At 40.2% G+C, this 19,308-nt stretch overlaps 1 long non-coding RNA gene across 10 annotated transcripts in view; it reads left to right on the top strand.

Moving 5' to 3' along the window:
- The window catches only part of LOC125436591, a 104,067-nt gene that overhangs the window by 64,683 nt on the left and 20,076 nt on the right, over positions 1 to 19,308 (top strand). For 9 of the 10 annotated variants that reach the window (XR_007245077.1, XR_007245078.1, XR_007245085.1 and 6 more), the window contains one exon: positions 272 to 397. This is a non-coding gene — a long non-coding RNA (uncharacterized LOC125436591). Of the gene's footprint in view, positions 1 to 271; positions 398 to 9,474; positions 12,124 to 19,308 lie in introns of those variants that run through there. The other variant, XR_007245083.1, reaches the window with a different exon arrangement.

Genomic DNA, 19,308 nt, shown 5'->3' with positions numbered 1-19,308 from the left:
AAAAAGAAAGCTGGGAATTAACAGATGGGACATGAAGTTTTTGGGTAGGGTACTGTTCCCTTAGCTTTGGGTTTGACTTGGTCTATGTCGTGATTTTTTCAATACAATGTCTGGAAAACTTCTGAAGTTTCAAAAGAACTGGCAACAGTAACTGGAGCTTCCCCCCACATTAAGGCTGGTGAGAATGCGTGGTGATGGCAGTTGGTTTATTTTCTTTCTTCATTCCAATACAGCCATAGATAATAAAAGGAGTTTTGCTTTCTTTTCCCAGGCAATGAAGGGAGCAACTAGAATGATGTTTCACGTTCATCGTAACAACCACAATAATTAAAAATTGATGCCACAACACACATTGGAATGTGAAAAACAAACAGAGGTCAGAATCAGATGACCCAAGGTATGAAATATTCAATTAAAAACAAACAAAACAGGGAGGGAAGCATGGGTCCTGGCATATTGAGGAAGGCTGCCTGAGGCCAAGAGCTCTGGATAGCAATGCCAATAAGATATTAAAACCACCCCACATTACTTTGTTTTCTATCTCCTGAACAAATAAATGTTGGAAATATGTTTATCTCTTCTGTTTTACAAGTGAAAACATTTTCCAGAATGTATATATTAAGAGAGGATGTATAGTTATTTCCCAGCACTCAAGGCAAGGCAAATGTGGCTCAGTAGGGTGGGTGGGGGTGGGGGCAGGGGAGGAGAAGAGAGATGTAGGACAGATACTTGAACAGAAACTGACTTTGACTAACAGGGGGTCTTGCCTGGGCCATGATATACCATGTCCCACATGCTGATTACTTGAACAGACCTGTTGCCAAAATAAATTTTCCTTGGACTCCAGAGTTTATAGGATGTGCTTGGTTCGCCTTGCCAACACAGCAGTTTCTTCCCCACACAAACAATTCTGCCTTTGCTAGTCAGGATATAAACAGAAAGAATGCTTGGTTAATTATTTGTATAATGGCAAAGATTGCTGAAATCTGGACATTGCAGAAGGGCTATGAGGCTCCTCTTGGGTGCATCTGTATGAGCAGTTATGTGTGGATTAGATGGGCTCTGTCCAAGCCCTACAAGCTACACAGTGTCCCCAGCTATCTGCCAAAACAATGATTAAAACCAGAAAAATGGGTCAGAAATCCAGACCTTGCAAACTCACAGTTGGAAACCTAAGAAGAAATCCTAAGACTTGCATTCACTTTGAGATGGCTGATAAGTCAGAAAGCAAGGCAAAGGCATTGTCATCAAATATGAAGAAATCCCTTAAACAGCTCTCTTAAGAACTCTGCAAAGAGCTCTCTATAAAGAACCCCTCCCCCACAGCTAGCTGTAGCACCTTTACTTGGGTAAAATTGCTTCAATGAAAGCTATCCCTGTGAGCACATTTGGACTGTAGGTTTTCATGTTCTCACTGGCAAGTACTTTCAGGGGAGAGTGTGAAAAATAATGCCCATAGAAGAAGGAACAATGTGGTATTGGGGCGAGGGGGATCCTGCACTGGCATTGCTTCTCCAAATGTGCTGACTGCCCAGGAATGGCTATCAGAGCATGACACTATGAAAATACACTCGGACATCTCAATATGGATTTCGAAGAGAAGTTCCTGATCATCTAATAACCTAATACAAATGATCACTTTCATGCAGCCACTTCCATATTGAGGCAGACTTCTTAAGCACTGAAAAGTAAACAAGTTTCAATAAATACACTGAAATTACTGATTAATAACTAAATTGGAATGAAAGAAGTGATTCAGATAGTAAACAGGGGAAGCGGGTATAGAACCTCTTTTTACTGGGCTTTAGACTCTCATGCAAGTGGAAAAGGTGAGGGAAAAGCAGTTAGATGGCACCTGTTTTAGGGTAGCCGAAGACCAAACAAATGCCTGACTATTTGATTGTAACCTCTGAGGCACTTGTAACCTCAAGAACAATGGATGCAGATCATGTTCCATAGTAAGAAGAACAAAATTGCTGACTATTCTCACCCTGCATTGATTTTTATGAGTTTTTTTGTGTGACTCTGATGTGTGTTTGCATCATCAGTACTTTGAGGATGAAACAGAAGTGGCCAAAATCTCGGATTCCTCAGGTGTTCTTTACTGTGTTTCTGCATCTGCTTTGCTTGTTAAAAGGTTTGTTTTAGGGTAGGTAATTGACTAATAAAGAATTGCTATTGGAGATTTCTGTGTGGAAACTAGATCTACCCATGGGCAGGAGTTAAAACCCAGCCAAGGCAAGACCTATGTATTTTTTTAACCCATTGTATTTTCTAGGTATTTGCTGGAGGGTTTTTTGGCCACATTTTGGTGATAACATGGGAATGAAGTGCAGAAATATTTTCAATGTTCAGCCTATCAAATCTGTAGCGAAATGTGATGAGCCAGTTCTCGTACATTTTTGTTGAGCTTGCTCACTCTCCTTAAATGCTGGCCTTTCTAATGCTTTGACTTTGGTTCTTTGTGAAATTGCAAACTGCTTTAAAAACTTAATGGGCAGTTGCCCATACAGCATGCAAGTTCAAGGATGTCACAACAGAAGGCTTCTTAAGTGAATAAAACCACCACAAACCACCTGTGTAGAATACACTGTGTATATTCCAGGGAGGGGCTGCAGTTTAATAGAGACACATCTCATTTGCGTGCAGAAGGTCCCAGATTCAATTTATGGCATTGTCACTTAAGAAAATTAGGGAACAGGTGATGTGAAGGACTTCTACCTGAGATACTGGAGGGCTGCTTCCAGTCAGAGTAGAAATTCTGATCTTGTTAGGCCTAGTATATGGAAGCTTCAATGATTTCTGTTCTGTTTTCTGGTCAAGTTTTACCAGGCAATTAATTGTTTATTATTTTATTTTAGATATTCATATCCTGCTCAATGGGGACCCCAATGGGGACCCAAAGTTGCTCCTCCCGTCCTCCATTTTATTCTCACAGCACCAGCCCTGTGAGTTAGATTAGGCCACATGAGAGTGACTGGCTCAAGGTCACACATCTTCCATGGCAGAATGAATTAAACCTGCCTGCCAACTCATGTCTGTCCCCAAATGCCTGCTGACATCTGTTAATGAGGACCAATCCTCGTCAGTGAGATGTCATTCACTTGCTCTTAAGGCGCCCACTCTGTGAAATACATTTCTAAGGAGGTTCATGAAACACCTTCCCTCTTGGACGTCTGCAGAGCCTGGAAGTCCATCTTAATCTGGTGTTTAATGAGATCTTTCTTGATCATTTCTATGGTGTGGGCAGTCCATTGCTATTTAATTTGTTTATTGTTGGTTGTCACTTTTTTAACATGTTAGAAGTATAAACTGGTTTGAATCACTTAGAGGAAGGATAGAAATGTTAAAATTAATAAAGAGAATAATATATTTTAGCACTGAACTATGTTATAATTTTCAGCAAGAATGGTTATATAATTTTATAAACATATTATAAAACATATTATAAAACAAAAATACTATGGGCAGGATCACAGGAGCTGCCTTTGTGCCAGCAGACAGCACTTTTGTTAAGGCAAGGGAAAGATATCTTTGATTTTTGCAGATTCATCCTTTCAGTTGCAGCCTCTGTGCCACATTTCATGATATTCCGTAAGGCAGACATGAGCCTATAACTTTTCATAAGTTGCTATTCCCTGCATGAGGAATGTGCAAGAAGCGAAGCCATTTATACTCATCGTTTCTTTGAACCAGACTGAAAATGTTGAAGAGATTGGTCCATATTTAACGTACAGAAATTCTAATAATTTCTGCATCAGTATGTCACTGTTGGCACTGTAGGTTGTTAATATTGTTAGCCCAGTCAGCAGAACTGGTTGTATTAAAATTTTGGTAAATAATTTTGTTTATAAACAGAACTTCCGTGTTTTCACAGACAGTAAAGTAGGGACTTCCAGCACTGAGTTCCAGGCAATTTTATTTTTCATTTTTTTTCTTATAAAATGGACAGTAGTTCTTCCCAAAAGTTCCCCTTCTTGCACCTTTCTGTAAACCAAAGGCTGTGGTTTAACGATGCTTGTAACTGATATGCCTTTAATTCTCACAAATGGCAGGATTACCTTTAATTTCCCCTGCATTTAGGATCTGCGCAAATGAAAGAAAAGCTGGTTTTATTCTTGCTCAAGGGCAATATACACATTGATGGTGTTCTTGTGAAGAAATAAGACTTCATAACCAAACAGTAGAAGATGTATGTCAGATGTCTCTCCAATAACATTAAGGGAAAAAGCAGCTGATATATGGGATATTGAAGGCAGATTAAGTTGTTAATGTATATTAGTATATTCTTAATTTCATTTTAATTGAAAAAGACATATTGACTTTAATTAGAACCATTTCACAGGAACTGTCAATTAGCACATGTCAAACTAGTTAATTCAGAACAGAATTCTTTTAATTAGGGTCTGCTTTCCTTTAACTGTGGGGCCAATGAAATCAGCCTTTTCCTGATCAAGATTTTAAATGTCTCTAAGACATACAATACAAATGTAGTCTCTTATGTATTATTAGAAGCCCATATGGACAACATTAAACAATGATGCTGGCATTGTTCATGAAACACAAATCAGAGCTTCCGTTATGACTGTTTGGGGAAAGCCAGAAAAAACAGAAAAATAAAGAGAGAACCTTTCAACAAAGACTACTTCAAATATGCTGATTTACCCTATGAAATAAATGATATGCATGTTCCCATTTAAGGAATTTATTTAATGTCTCTTCAAGTAAGTGTGTCCAATTATACACATAATTAACAATGCTATTCCAGTTGGGTTTTCTTGAGGAAAAGGGTACCAGGGTAAATTCTAAAGAAGAAAGTTATCTCTGAAAGAGGCATACATCTTGCTTAGGTTTATATTTCCAAAACTGACCTTTACATTCAGTACCACAGATAGCTTCAATTGCATGTATGGAGCTAGTAGGTATATCCCACTCTCACTGATTTTTAACAGAAGAGATTATATAATTATTAAAATATTTGTTCCACTTAAATAAGCAGATCTTAACTAGATGGAATACACCCATTGCCTGCGGCATTTGAGGTACTGCTCAGTAGTATAGTTTTTGTCTTTAAAGAAGTTTTTTTGTTATGTTTGTTTGTTTGCTGTCAAGGATGGTGACCCTTTAGGATTTTCTAGGCAATTTTTTTGCAGAATTAAAGCAGTGGGTGATTATTGACTGGGAAAACAAGTTTTTCACATTGGTCCTGGAATAAATAAACTTGTGCCAGAGAGAGAATCCACATACTACACAGTACTGTGACTTATTTGTTTGTGTGTTGCTAAAATTCACCCAAAGAGATGTCTTACATTTCTATGTGGTTGGTTTTTTTGGGAATGCCCTCTTACAAGGGGGTCTATTAGAATGGCCCAGCACATTCTGTCCTGGCTCGGTTCATACTTCTCCAGCACCAACACACCCAAATGCAGCTAGCTCTACACTTTTATGGTCAAGTTATACTGCTCCTTTTTTCCCCTTTCTTTTTGTTTAGAGAAACGATCTTCTCAGAACTTCACTGCTCTACTTAATTAACTACTAACCATTATTTCAGAACTGAGTTTTTACACCAGTATGTCACTGTTACAAATAGCTACAGAGAGGGATTGCCCAGATGCTTCTAGTCCTTGAAACCTCTACTTGAAGGAAACAACACATTTTCATTTGAAAATGATTTTGGTTTCTCCTCCAACTAACATTCTGAGAGTGCCATAATACAAATATCGCTGAGGACAAGTGACATGGCATTTTCTTTAAAACGATCTTTGTGTTACCAGTGAAAATCACACCAAACTCTAGCAGTTGACAGACTAAGCATAGTCCAGCTGATGTTATGAACTGGTCCAATGTTCCTATAAATGGTGTGATTTCGTGGAAGAAATAGTCAGTCAGTTTCCCTTTAAATGCTGTGAGCGCCCCTCTGCCAGCCACCCCTTGGCCTCATAGGGATTGGAGTGTTTGGACCTTCACTGGGACTCCCAGAAGAGATTGGCTGTTCTACTGGTGTACCGGTTGCCTAGAACACCTGGCAGACAACCTATTGTGGCTCTTGGAGGTCGTCTCGAAGTGGGCGTTGTTGTACCCTAACCTATTAGTGTTGGGTGACCTCAACGTCCACATTGATTCTGCCTCCTCTTTGGCACCCGCTAATCTAGAGTCAACCGTGGCGATGCTAGGTCTATCCCTGGTTAACACCAGGAGCCCCATGCATCGACAAGGACACACTCTGGACCTGATCTCTGTGGCAGGTGCAAATGTGGGCTTATCCTCTATTGAAAGAGTGCCGTGGTCTGACCACTATATCCTTCAGGCTCAGATTGATGCTGCTGCTCTCCCCTGTCTAGACGATGGGCATATTTTGGCTCGCCCACAGAGGCTAATGGACCAGGAGCAGTTCCAGGATGCTCTGCAGGAGATTCTACCCACTGGCGCCACTCTTGATGAGCTGGTACTGGGACACCAGGCTTTCTGAAGCCATCAAGGTGGTTTTCCCAAGGCACCCTCTCCGGACAGGCCCCTGGGTATACCAAGGAGCTGTGTTGGATGAAAAGGGAGTTGAGACGGCTGGAGCGAGTATGGCGGAGGGTTCTTGACGAGGGGTCACAACACTCATATCGGATGTTTATGAGATCCTATGAGGGTGCTAAGAAGGAAGTGAAGAGGATATATTTCACCTCTATTGTGGTAGCTAGCTCGTGCTCGGCACAATTATTTAGAATAATTTGGTCACTTACGACCTCTGCCATGGGTCCTAAATCAAGGGAATTGGCACTAGGCTGTGAGACATTTGTGAGCTACGTCACAGACAAAGTCTTGACCCTTCGCCAATCCCTGCCTGTGACAGTTAATACAATGAGTGAACTGGAGGCCCCTTTGCTGTCTTCAGGTCTTTATTTGGACCACTTTAATCTGCTCGACCTGATGGACATGGACAGGACATTGGCTGCTGTATGATCTACCACTTGTCTTTTTGACCTGTGCCCTTCCTGGTTGGTGAAAGCCAGCAGGGAGGAGCTTCGGAGCCACCAGTTGGAAATAATTAATAGCTCCCTTGAGCAAGGAGTTTTCTCGGGTTGGCTTAAAGAGGCAGTGGTCCACCCGTTCCTAAAAAGATTGCAATTAGATCCAATGGATTTGGCCAATTACCACCCAGTTTCGAACCTACAGTTTCTGAGTAAGGTAATTGAGCGAGCAGTGGCGGATCAGCTCCAGAAGTTCCTGGATGATGCAAATGTACTGGATCGCTTCCAATCTGTTTTCCGCGCTGGCCATGACCCTGAGATAGTGCTGGTTGCAGTCATGGATGAACTCTGGCTTCACTTGGATAGAGGCGGTTTGGTGCTGCTGGTGTTGCTCCATCTCACTTCAGCATTCGATGTCATAGATCATGACCTTCTGGTCCACCGTCTTGCCGATATCGGAGTTCAAAGGTCAGCCTTATGTTGGCTGACCTTGATTCTCCGAGACCAGGGATTGCTGGTGGCATTGGAGGAAGAGAACTCCGGGCTACGCCCCATAGTATGTGGGGTACCGCAAGAAGCAATCCTCTCCCCGATGCTCTTTAACATCTACATGCATGTCCTGGCAAGTTTGGTCTGGAGTTTTGGGCTGTGATGTCACCAATATGCTGATGACACCCAGCTCATGTTCATGATGGAGAGCAGCCCGTCTTCAGCCCCTGGATATCTCCAGCGATATCTAGACGCCGTGGCTGGTTGGTTGAGAGCGAGTTGGCTGAAGTTAACAGATGGAGGTGTTGTGACTGTGTCACAGAGAGTGATTGGTGGACTTTTGCCTGCCTGCACTGGATGGCGAGGCATTGCACTTAGCCTCATCCATCAGAAACTTGGGGATAACCTTAGACTTGGCTTTAATGCTTGAAGCCCAGTTTGCCCAGACTGCTCAGGCAGCGTTCCATCATATACGGCAGGCACAGCAACTGGCCCCATACCTCTTCTGTTCTGATCTAGCCACAATCATCCATGCAATGGTTACCTCCAGGCTTGACTATTGTAACTCGCTATATGCTGGCCCACCTCTGAATGTGATCCGGAAACTTAAACTTGTTCAGTATGCGGCAGCCAGACTCCTTACGGGGACATCGAGTCAGGACCGGATTACACCGGTCCTGTACCACCTTCATTGGCTGCTCATCGAGTTCCGGGTCATGTTCAAAGTGTCAATTTTGACCTTCAAGGCTATTAGCGGCCTTGGGCCTACATACTTGAGGGACTGTGTTTCCCCATATTCTCTGTTAGGTCCCTCCAATCTTTGGGGGAGAACCTATTTGAGGTCTTCAGCCTGAAACACATCTGGCCTTACAGCCCTGGCCCCTTTCTGGTGGAACAGGCTCCCTAGGGAAACCAGGGCCCTTTGGGACCTGCAAAGCTTCTGCAGGGTTGTTAAATGGACCTGTTCCACCAGGCATTTGGCCAGACGGGTTGACTGAGACCCCAGACGATCTGGCCTTTGGTGGGCTCAGTTGGGGGAGCTTTTATAGCCATCTGCTGTATACAAAGTTTCTTTTAGTATTTATTATTGTTAGTTTTAAAATGGTTTTAAAGTTGTATGGATTTTACAGGATATTGTTATAATTTTATGCTGTATACCACCCTGAGCCCTTCAGGGGAGGGCGGTCTAAAAACAAACAAACATACACACCAACAAACAAACAAACCTCAAGATGCTGCTGAAGGTTGGAAGATCCTCTAGCCATGGAGTGAGGGCTGCAGTGTGAAGTGGAGCTTAGCAGGAATCACCTGTCCTCACTTTTGCCTGGGTGAAGCTGAAGTTCACAGAGAGAAAGATAGAGCAAAAGACAGGAAAGACAATTTCTGCTCAGTTTCCCTCTTGCTAAAGTCCCCATGCTACATGGTGTGCTGGACCTACCCCTCAAGTCCTCAGCCACACTTTTGGGGGAGCAGTGGGCTGCTGGGAAAATGGAAAACTGATAAATATGTGTTCTGGTACAGCTTTTAATGTGCTGGCAACACTGGTATCTTTTACCAAGGAGGAATCCAATGTAGTATTTAAACATGCCAGCATGTTTAAATGCTTAATGTAATATACTATGAATCATTCTGTAACTTAATCAGGTTGGTAACCACAATGCTTTTTTATTAGTGATCATCTGTTTAGTTCATGAGAATTGAAAGGACTGATTTCCTCAAACAATGTTGATGAGGTTCTGAACCTCATAAAAGGGTTTCTGCTGAGGTAAGGCACTTCTAGAAACCACTTAGATGGCTTTGTGTAATGGTTTCCTATTCCATGTGAAGCATAACACAAATACACTTCAGAACTCTACTCCCATGTTTAAATGGAAGTAAACTTTCATTTGATTATAACAGGACATTTCCAGGTAAATATGTTTAAGATTACATTCATAGTAACATAATTAAGATTTTTTGTTTACTGTTTATTTAACAATCTGAATGTGTCTCATAAATACTATCCTCTGTTTCCATCCTTACATAGAAGCCATGACTGACAAAAATGTAGCCATAGCCAAAATCATACCAAAATTAGTATCAGCTAGCAAGGAAAACACAGAAGCAAAGAAGGCATCGGAAACTATTACCTGCTGTATTCAAAGTTCTCTTAAGGCATGATCAACTCGTAGTCAAAGAAAATGTGAGCTAAAGTTTTAGTTGCCCCAGATCCTCCTTGGAAGCTACCCTCCTAAACAGTGGAAAGAAAAGCATTTAACCAAGCTAGGAGAAAAGCCCTTTGATATTTCAAAACAGTTGATTGATGAAAATAAGAAGGAACAGTAAGAAGGGGTGTGGTATAAAAATGGCACAAAGAATACTCTATGAGCCCTGCCAAGAGCCAACCAACAGTCTAATATCTCCAGTGCTCTTTCTAAGTCCAACAGCCTGTGGGCGAATAGACAACAACAGCAATGGAGGGACAGCTGTAGATTCAAGATTGGACTGCTAATGAGAAACATAAGGAAATGAAAGAAAAAGAAAACTACTAGTATCCTCTGACAACATGACATTCAAATAGAAGTGAGAAATCATATGCTAGGCTTGATCCCAATCCGAGTTCCAATTGAAGAACCACAGAAGCAACACAGTAAAGAACTCCATTGATTTCCAAAGAAAAACCTCAAAAAGTCAATCAATAGAGCTACTGACTCCAGCAATTCAAATGGCTACCCCATTAAAAAACTGAGATAGCACTTAAGCCATAAAGACATGAATTGCTGCAGGAACATGAGGCCCCCAGCAGAGGCAAAAACAGCAACCAACAGCCACAGAGGAAGCAGTGGCGAAAAGCAGAGCACACTCTTTTGTTAGCTTTCCATGACTGAAAAGCTATCTGGATAATGAAACTTTCCAACTAGTGTTTTAGGTATTTTTTCTATTTGTTGTGTAGCTTATGCTGTAAGCCTCCTTGAGGTCTATCAGGTGGAAAGGGGGCTGAAAATATTTTAAAAATACTAAATTGGCTGATTATTCAACTTCCAGGACAGTTGCTTAGAAGATGTCAAAAATACTTTAACCAGATTTTTTTTTTACAAATTATTACCAAGCTCTTCCCAGGCAATGGCTCTGAAACCCCTTTAGCAATCCATGCAGATTGACCAGTGATCTAAACGGGACTGCGCTGTATGCAAAGACTAATAATGGGATTTGACTGTTAGCGAGAGGAAAGCAAATTAATAGGGTGGTAATTAGATGGATCGGAACTGTACCCTTTCTTGTAAACTGTTACAATGATGGTATGAAGTTACGGCTCTGTAACTGCACTGGGATCACCAATAGTGATTTAAAAAGCTGCTAATAGCTGTGTCCAGTATACAGGAAATGTCTTTATTAAATCTCCTGGCAAGTAATCTGGCTCAGGAGTCTTACTGGCCTTGAGGACGAGTTTTAACCTCCTGTCCCATTACTGGGACAGTTAGTAAAAGAAGCAGCTGAAGACATCAGGAATGATGGTAAAAAAGGCCTGGTACAGCCGACTAATGCTAACCCTGCCCCTGGGAAGGCCCGTTCAGCCGTGGAATGAGCCCCTGAGCCAGAGGAGCACTGTCCGTGGCTGTGCTAGTGCTTGAGTGTTTCACTACCCATGGCTCACCAATGCTGGCGCCAGCATGAATGTCTCTTATGCCACACAAGTGGCATTTATGCCAGCTCTGGGGTCATGCTGCCTCCTGAGCACTTTCAGTCTCTGTGGATTGCACTATAAATCTTCTATTTTGTTTTAACTTGATTTTACTTGAGTCTTAATTTTTAGCTAAACAATTTAAAAAGTCATTCCATTTTTCTTGAAATTCTGAAATTTATCTATTATGTATGAAGAACGTTAGTTTTGTCACAACAGCATATTCAGATAATTTGCTCATCCATTCATTTGAATCTGGATATTTTCTAACTTCAATTTTGCATGTTACTCTTGCTGCCATCACCATGTACTTGAATATTTCACTATATATTTTTGGAATATTACTTGGTGCGATATTCAGTAGCATATTTTTCAGATTCCTCTCCAACTTAAGTTTGAGTATCTTTTACATTTCATCACGTATTTTCTGGCTTTCTTACATGTTCACCACATATGATAGAATGTTGCATCTGGATTATGACATTTCTAGCACTTTCCATTATATTTTTTGTTGGCTTTAGGTGTGATATTTATTTATTTATTTATTTGATTTAATATACTGCCCCATCCCCAGAGGGCTCTTTAATATACCATCTGAAGAACACTTTACACTAATTCTCCCTTAATATTTGATATTCTGTATACTTTAGTTGAGGCAGCTACAGACCACCAGATTTTGGGATGAGGCAGCTACAGTTTTTCCTTCCAGCTTTCTGGCCTCCTGATATTTGTTCCCCCTTCATCTCTCCGGGTATGGTAAATGTGGAGGAGATATTTGCTGTTATTTTAGTTACACTATGGCAATTTGTTGGAGCCTATTCAGATTTTAAATATGCTAAGCCACCATCATTGTATAGAACTTTAATATTTGATATTGTGGTGTAAAGTCATCCTGGAATTTTATATTGTATTGTATATATTTTAACCATGTGTGTAAGCTGCTCTGATCTCGGCTGTCTGGCTGGGAAGAATGGGGTAGCAAATTTAATAAAATAAAAAAAATAAAAAACTTAATTTCTTTAGTCCAATGATTTTCCCATTGGTTCATATGTATGTTTTCTCCAATATTATGTACCCATTTTATTACGCAATCTTTTACTTGCTTTGTTTCAGTATTATATTGCAGTAACATTTTATAAACTTCCTAATAAATGTCTTGAGTTTCCAGTGATTAATTGTTTGAAAGTTGTTTTTCTTCTCAATAGGCTACTTTCTTTGGTCATTTGTTGCCTCAGTTTTGATATAATTTGCTTGCTATAATTTGATGGTAAAACTTGGTGGAACAGGCTCCCAGGTGAGATCAGGGCCCTACAGAGTTTTTGCAGGGCCTGCAAAACAGACCTGTTCTGCCAGGCATTTGGCCAGTCGGGGGTAACATCAAATTTCGCAACAAATTAACATCTGGTCTCCCGTGGGCACACGGAAGAGGAGGGGAAATAATATCAGTGACATTGGATATCCTTGTCACCTTCCTTTTGTAGTTTCAGGTTTTTTTTTACTATTAAAGATTCATTTATTAAAATTATAGTTTGCTAATTTGTATAAATACTTCATTCAATTTAAAAATTCTGTTCCATAATTCGTATTTTGGAAGATTGTCATTACAAAATAACAAAGATATGTTGTCAAAAATTTTGTCTGCATTCAAAAATTTAAATGCAGGTTTTTCTCCATTTTCTTTGAATATTCAATTGCATTAAATAAATGTGTAATATTATCTTCCATATACTTCTGCTTGATCTTCATGGATTAAGTCTGTAATTCATTTTCTATTATTAATCTAACTGTAGTCTTTAACCATTACGTGTTACTTTAAACACATAAATTAACATTCTTCTTTAAACATAAAATTGTGCATTCCAGATTCTCATTCCTGAGTTTACAGAGTTTACCTTCAGACTAAACAGAGTTTACCTTCAGACTAACATATATGTCCCTGCTTGCATTAGATTACTGTGAAAAGTGATTTACATCTAAGCAATATTGGCATTTATTATATAGAGGTTGTTTGTCTTTAGATTTGGGTGCCAAAACATTGAGGTAGCAACTGGAATATGTGGTTGGTAAAATCTGGCCTACTAGAAAATTCAGTAGATTTACTTAACCTATCATCTTTATAATTATGGGCTGGTTGGACCTGATAACTCCCCTTCATCAAGTTTTCCACTAGCACAGAAAGATTCCATTCAACAAAGAAAGATGTTTCTCCATCAGAAAATGCCATTCTCCCTTTGAAGAAGTCCTTAAAGGAAGATAGTCATAGGTCCAAACTTTGAGGAAAGATCCAATCCTAATTATGTATATAGCACTTTTCCTATGTAATAAAAAAGATTCTCATATATACACTCAGTAACGCTTACAAAAACTTTGCAAGGCAACTCTGTATTTTTACTTCCGTATCACAGATGGTCTAAATTCACTCAAAGAATAAATGGGAAAAGTGAGATTAGAGATATGGGTGGCACAGCTCACCTTCCACTGTATTAGCTGCAATATTGCTTAATGCTTCTTGAATTCCTAAAGTCAAAGCAAGCTTATTCAACATGTAAGCATATGCATAAATATATACCTATAATTGAGGAGACTACACCATCCATGCAGCACCTCCTGTTTATCCCTTTGATCAACTGATCACATTCAGTCTGGATATAAGTTCCTGAATGCATTTTTTTCTTACCAGTTCTAAGTATTCATAAACTAAGTAGCCACTGTGTACAGCCCTAATGAGTTTTCAATGAGCTCTGATTACAGTAAAAATCTGACATGCATCGAGAACTCCAAGTCATTATAGAACTTCAACTGCACTTGAAGTGGAGCAGGATTTTTGCAATTATCTGTGTGATTTCTTCCAGCTCCTTTCAGCTCCTTGATCTTCTCTAACAATGCTAACTTTTCTGCTGACTTTGGCTCATGAAAAGTTGACCCTTGAGGCATAACCTTTTAAAAAATACTACAAAATACAAAGGATTTCATCCAATATATCTGGGTTTTTTTGAAGAGGCTCTTAATAAAAATTGCATTTTTGCTAAGTGATTGGTCACATGAATCTTGCACTGTTCATGTTTTGTTCATGAATCAAATTGAGAGTCATTTAAAATGACTAGGCATTAGGAAAACCTAATAGCTTTTTAACAGATTATTTAAATGACTGGAGAGATGATTTCGAATCATTTTTATTCAAACAGCAGAGCTGCTGAAAGCTTTGGTGGAATTCCCACTGAAAAGAAAGTAACTTCATGATTAAACTTCTTGGTGCTGGCCTTAAGTTTGTACAGGGGGAAAAGAGGAAATTCTCAGTTATGTGCTCATGTTTTGCACCTGGAGCTCAACAGAGTAATAGATTGACCAAGCACAGATGAAAGAAATGGTGGCTTGAAGAATTCTTTTTAGACTGTGAGTCATAGTCAGTAAAGCTGAGAAATACTTTCTGAACCAGTTCTTCATACAGATTTGTCATAACAGAAATAAGTTTTTAAGATGTCGCTGATTTAAAAAACTGGTATGTTGTCATGAATTTTGATAGTGGTTTGACAGCATTTCAGCAACATATGTAGCTTTAATGGGAATTCCTTCATGCTGATCAGTAACTCTTCTAACACTTTGATTTATAGTATGTCGGTACTGCAAATACAGATGTTATATTGCAAAGTACTACCTAGACCCATATTCAGCTCCCTTTCATATTCCTGGTGTTTCAATCCAATTTTGCTCACAAACACTTGGGCTTTAACCATTCCATTAATGTTCAGTGTGTTTTAAAAGAAATATAGTTGGATTGCAACCAGCATTTAACTGTGATGGACAAATGTAATTTCCAAAAGCAGTAACTTGCTAGAGTGAGCCTGATCAAGGAGTCTAACAGGTTGAGAAAGCTGAAAGGAACCAAACTTTCAGCATCTTTTCTAAGTCTTCTGTGAGGCAGAACCTTCCTCAGGACCCTGTATGGCTCTGTCCCAGATCATCTTAAGAAATCCAAATGACTATATGAGTCTATTCATCTAAGTCAGTTGTAATGGTATAAACAAACTTGTGGCTGCAGAAAACAACAACTATGCCCTACAATCTGGGCATGATGGCTGTTTTTGCCCTTTGCTATTATCATTCCATAAGGAAAGAACTGAACTGAAACTCTTATGAGGTTGTAGCATTGGGATGCCATTGATGGGTCTTCCTGTCACCAACCCACTCCCAGCAGTTTCCTGCAGTTAATTATCCTAGCACAGCACTGTGGGTTTGTGTTAGAAAACAGCAGAAGTAATTGTTGGTACTGTGTTTGTACTAGAGCTGCAACTGGACACAGCAGAATACCATAGAGCTATAGCATTGTGCCAGATTATGAATTATCTGAGACCAAGGTGTTGGACACATAATTGAGCCATGCTTGAAATTTAAACTTTGTGTTTGTATTTCCAGCACCTTTATCTCACATATGAGAGATACAACAAAAAAGGATTAATTGGAATCTGAAGAAAGCTAGCCTAAAAGATGTAGAACTTTTGGGCAGTGTGATGGTCTTAATACAATTAATACTCAAGGTTTTATCTATCATATTCTCTTCCTTTAAGGAGCTCAGAGCAGGGCACATGGTTCTTATTCCCTTCCTTTAGTCTCACAATAATCCTGTGAAGTAGATTAATCTGAGAAAGTATGACTGATCCAAGATAATCTAGCAATCTTGAATGCAAATTGAGGATTTGAACCCAGCTCTCCAAGATCCAAGCCAATCATTCGAACCACTATACCACACCGGTGCAACACAGTACTCCTTATTTTAAATAATCCTGAAAGTAAACTTAAAACACTAGATAGTTTCACATTGGCAACCATGTTGGGCTTCAGTAAAAGAGCTAGATGTGTGGCCAGGACTTAATGCTGCTATTTGAAGTTCAGGAGGCAGGGAGGAAAACGTGACTGGTTGCTGCATGGTGCCCTCGGACAAAACAGGGAGCATAGGCCAGACCACCTTCAGCCTGCCATATCAGTTTTGGGCTGGTTGGGCAAGGGGTGAGGCCATTGAACTCATAGAGCTATTTGAACAAGCCCACAAGTGGCATCCTCCTCTCTCCTTTTCTTGCTGGAATCAGCGGCTTACCCACCCTCCCTCATTTGTGATGTTGTTTGCCTTTTCTTTATGCTGGCTGGACTGTGTGTACGTATTTTGTTTCTGTCACAGCATGGTGGAGTGGCAATGGGATGGATCATTCTGGGGGAGGCTATGTCTATGCTTCCCCCTCCCTCCATAAGGGGCCTGAGGGGGTGTGAAGCCACTCAGATGCATACCTTGGCAGGGACAGCCAGCTAGCTGCACCTCCAGGTAACAAGGGGAGAAGTTGGCACCCACATGGCTATCAATAGCTTGCCATACCATGGTTTTCCCCCAGTAGGCAGTTTGGGGGAGGGTGCTCATCAAACGCCATGCAGGTCGCCCAATGCCAGGTTCTGTCCCCATGCTGCGCCTCTGTTCCTTTGCCTAAATTTAATAAAACATTCTGTGGTCAAAATTCTTACCAAAAAGTATTGAGTATGTCTCTTTTCCTCATGGCTCATCACCTATCCTTCCTTGAGCCTGCAATCAACTGTAGCTATTTTAAAGCACCCCAGTTCTACTTGCTACCTATATTTTAAGAAGGCTGTCAATCAGCACGTTGTATTTTGTAGCAAAGTCATAAAAACAACATGATAGCATCTAATGAGGGAAATGTTGCAAGCAGATGTCTTTTCCTATTATCGTATAAACTGATTGTGTACTTTATGAACAATTTCAGATATAAATATTTTCCCCAAAACATTTATTTTGTAAAAAATATAAACACAATATGAATGTAATATATAAATCTGATTTTAATGTCTGAATGGAAGTTTAAAAATAACTGCCAGTGAATACTTCTGTTTTCAGTTGCTATTGCTTGTGATAAAGTGAACAATATTCTATAATCAGAATCACATATCTTTACAGGATACAAAATAGCATGATTTCAGTTGCCATGTCTGTCTGGACCTATTGGCCGCTCATTTTATATCTGCTGTGCAGATGCTTGCATCACATATTCTTAAGTAAATACTAAAGGCACAGGAGAGGAAAGAAGAAATCAAATGTTTGTTGCTGTTGTCACTGAGATTTCCATGGTGTCTATGCACATTTGGTACCATTTCATTTTTATTGTGCTGCACTGCTAGCAGTGTCACATAACATTACGTTAATACCAAGGAAGTGAAAAAGGAGCAGAAAAGCAAAACCAATTGCTCCCCTCCATATTATTTTGGTATTTGGGCATACTGCACTTTATATACCATAACAGTTATGTGGAGGAATGCTTGTACACAGATCTGACATTGGGGTAATTCTGATATTGTCTTCGTCTGGTGAAACTGGGAGCCTCCCAACTTCCTTTCAGACCAATGTAAATGAAAAAGTTTTCTGGAAAGGAACAGCAGCAAAATGATTAATCTGAATCCATATCAAAATTCCTGTTACTTTTTAAACACTATCCGGCTTTGTTAGCATTTCTGATCCTCCAAAATCCTTGCCTTATGACTTCATAAGCAGGCTTTGTTGGTGGTTTTCAATACTTTGAATACTGGGAGCACCCAGAGATATTTTAGACTCCAAAATGACAGCGTAGAATATTCATGAAAGGAAAAGTTTGGAACGATGACTCTAGATAATCTGTGGAAATGTCTCTCAGATTAAAACCAATAGAACTGTTTTCAGATGGAGAAATTTGTCTACTACCACCAAAAATCAAACTAAACTGATAATCAGGCAAAATGTTGTACTGCAATGAGCCCATTTATAAATCTTAAAAGGCCTCATGCTTTTGGAAATACATACATGTTATATGAGGATTGTAATAATTGCAAATATACCTAATACTTGAGAGTGAGATGCAAACTGCTGCTGCACTCGATGCTGCCTTAGCACACATAGCTTAATTTTTGCTCTCTAGGGCTGGTTCCGCATGGGCCAAAAAAAGCGGTGTGAAAACAGTGTGAAAACAGTATAAACCAGTGACGGCGAACCTTTTCGAGACCGAGTGCCCAAATTGCAACCCAAAACCCACTTATTTATCACAAAGTGCCAACATGGCAATTTAACCTGAATACTGAAGTTTTTGTTTAGAAAAAATGGTTGGCTCCGAGGTGTGTGTTACTCAGGAGTAAGCTTGGTGGTAGTCGGTGGCTTTGCTTTGAAGCAACTGTGCAACTCTTCCAATGGGGGAATCACGACCCTTGGAGGGTTTACTCAGAAGCAAACCCCATTGCCAGCAACTCAGCTTACTCCCAGGTAAAGGATCGCGCTTTAGTTCTTTGCATGAAAATCAGTGGGGTTTAACAGCGCTTAACAGGGTTACCTACACTGCTTCCCAAAAGCTAGGTCTTAGGTTTAATGCTAATAATCAAGCTCAGCGGCCCAGGCCAGCCTAGATGTGTGGGGGTGGGGCACTCTGCACGTGCCCACAGAGAGGGCTCTGAGTGCCACCTCTGGCACCCGTGCCATAGGTTCGCCATCACTGGTATAAACCCTTTTACACCATTTTAAACCCTTTTACACCATTTTCACACTGCTGTTTTTGGCCCATGCGGAATCAGCCTAAGAGAAAGGGAAAAAATGAACGTTGAAGATAGAAAACAAATTCTGTAATAAATGAAGTGCTTTATTTGGACATTCTCAAATAGACACAGTAGGTAGGAGTACCAGCCCATTTGGATATAAAATTAAAATTGATATCACTACCCAAACTGTTTGTTTGTTTGTTTATGCATTTCATATCCCACTCTCAAGGTGGGGCTCAGAATAGCTATCAACAAGTTAAAATTTATGTAAGTATAAATAAAAACAATACCTACATAAGACCATAAGAACTAGCCTGCTGGATCAGACAAGAGTCCTTCAAGTCCAGCACTCTGCTACTCGCAGTGGCCCACCAGGTGTCTTTGGGAGCTCACGTGCAGGATGTGAAAGCAATGGCCTGCTGCTGCTGCTCCTCCTGAGCACCTGGTCTGCTAAGACATTTGCAATCTGAGATCAAGGAGGATCAAGATTGGTAGCCATAGATCGACTTCTCCTCCATAAATCTGTCCAAGCCCTTTTTAAAGTTATCCAGGTTAGTGGCCATCACCACCTCCTGTGGCAGCATATTCCAAACACCAATCACACGTTGCGTGAAGAAGTGTTTCCTTTTAATAGTCCTAATTCTT

This window comes from Sphaerodactylus townsendi, linkage group LG07 (assembly GCF_021028975.2).
Source record: "Sphaerodactylus townsendi isolate TG3544 linkage group LG07, MPM_Stown_v2.3, whole genome shotgun sequence".
Classification (NCBI taxonomy): Eukaryota; Metazoa; Chordata; class Lepidosauria; order Squamata; family Sphaerodactylidae; genus Sphaerodactylus; species Sphaerodactylus townsendi.
Note: the sequence above shows the minus strand (reverse complement) of the source record. Positions and strands in the feature narration are given on the sequence as shown.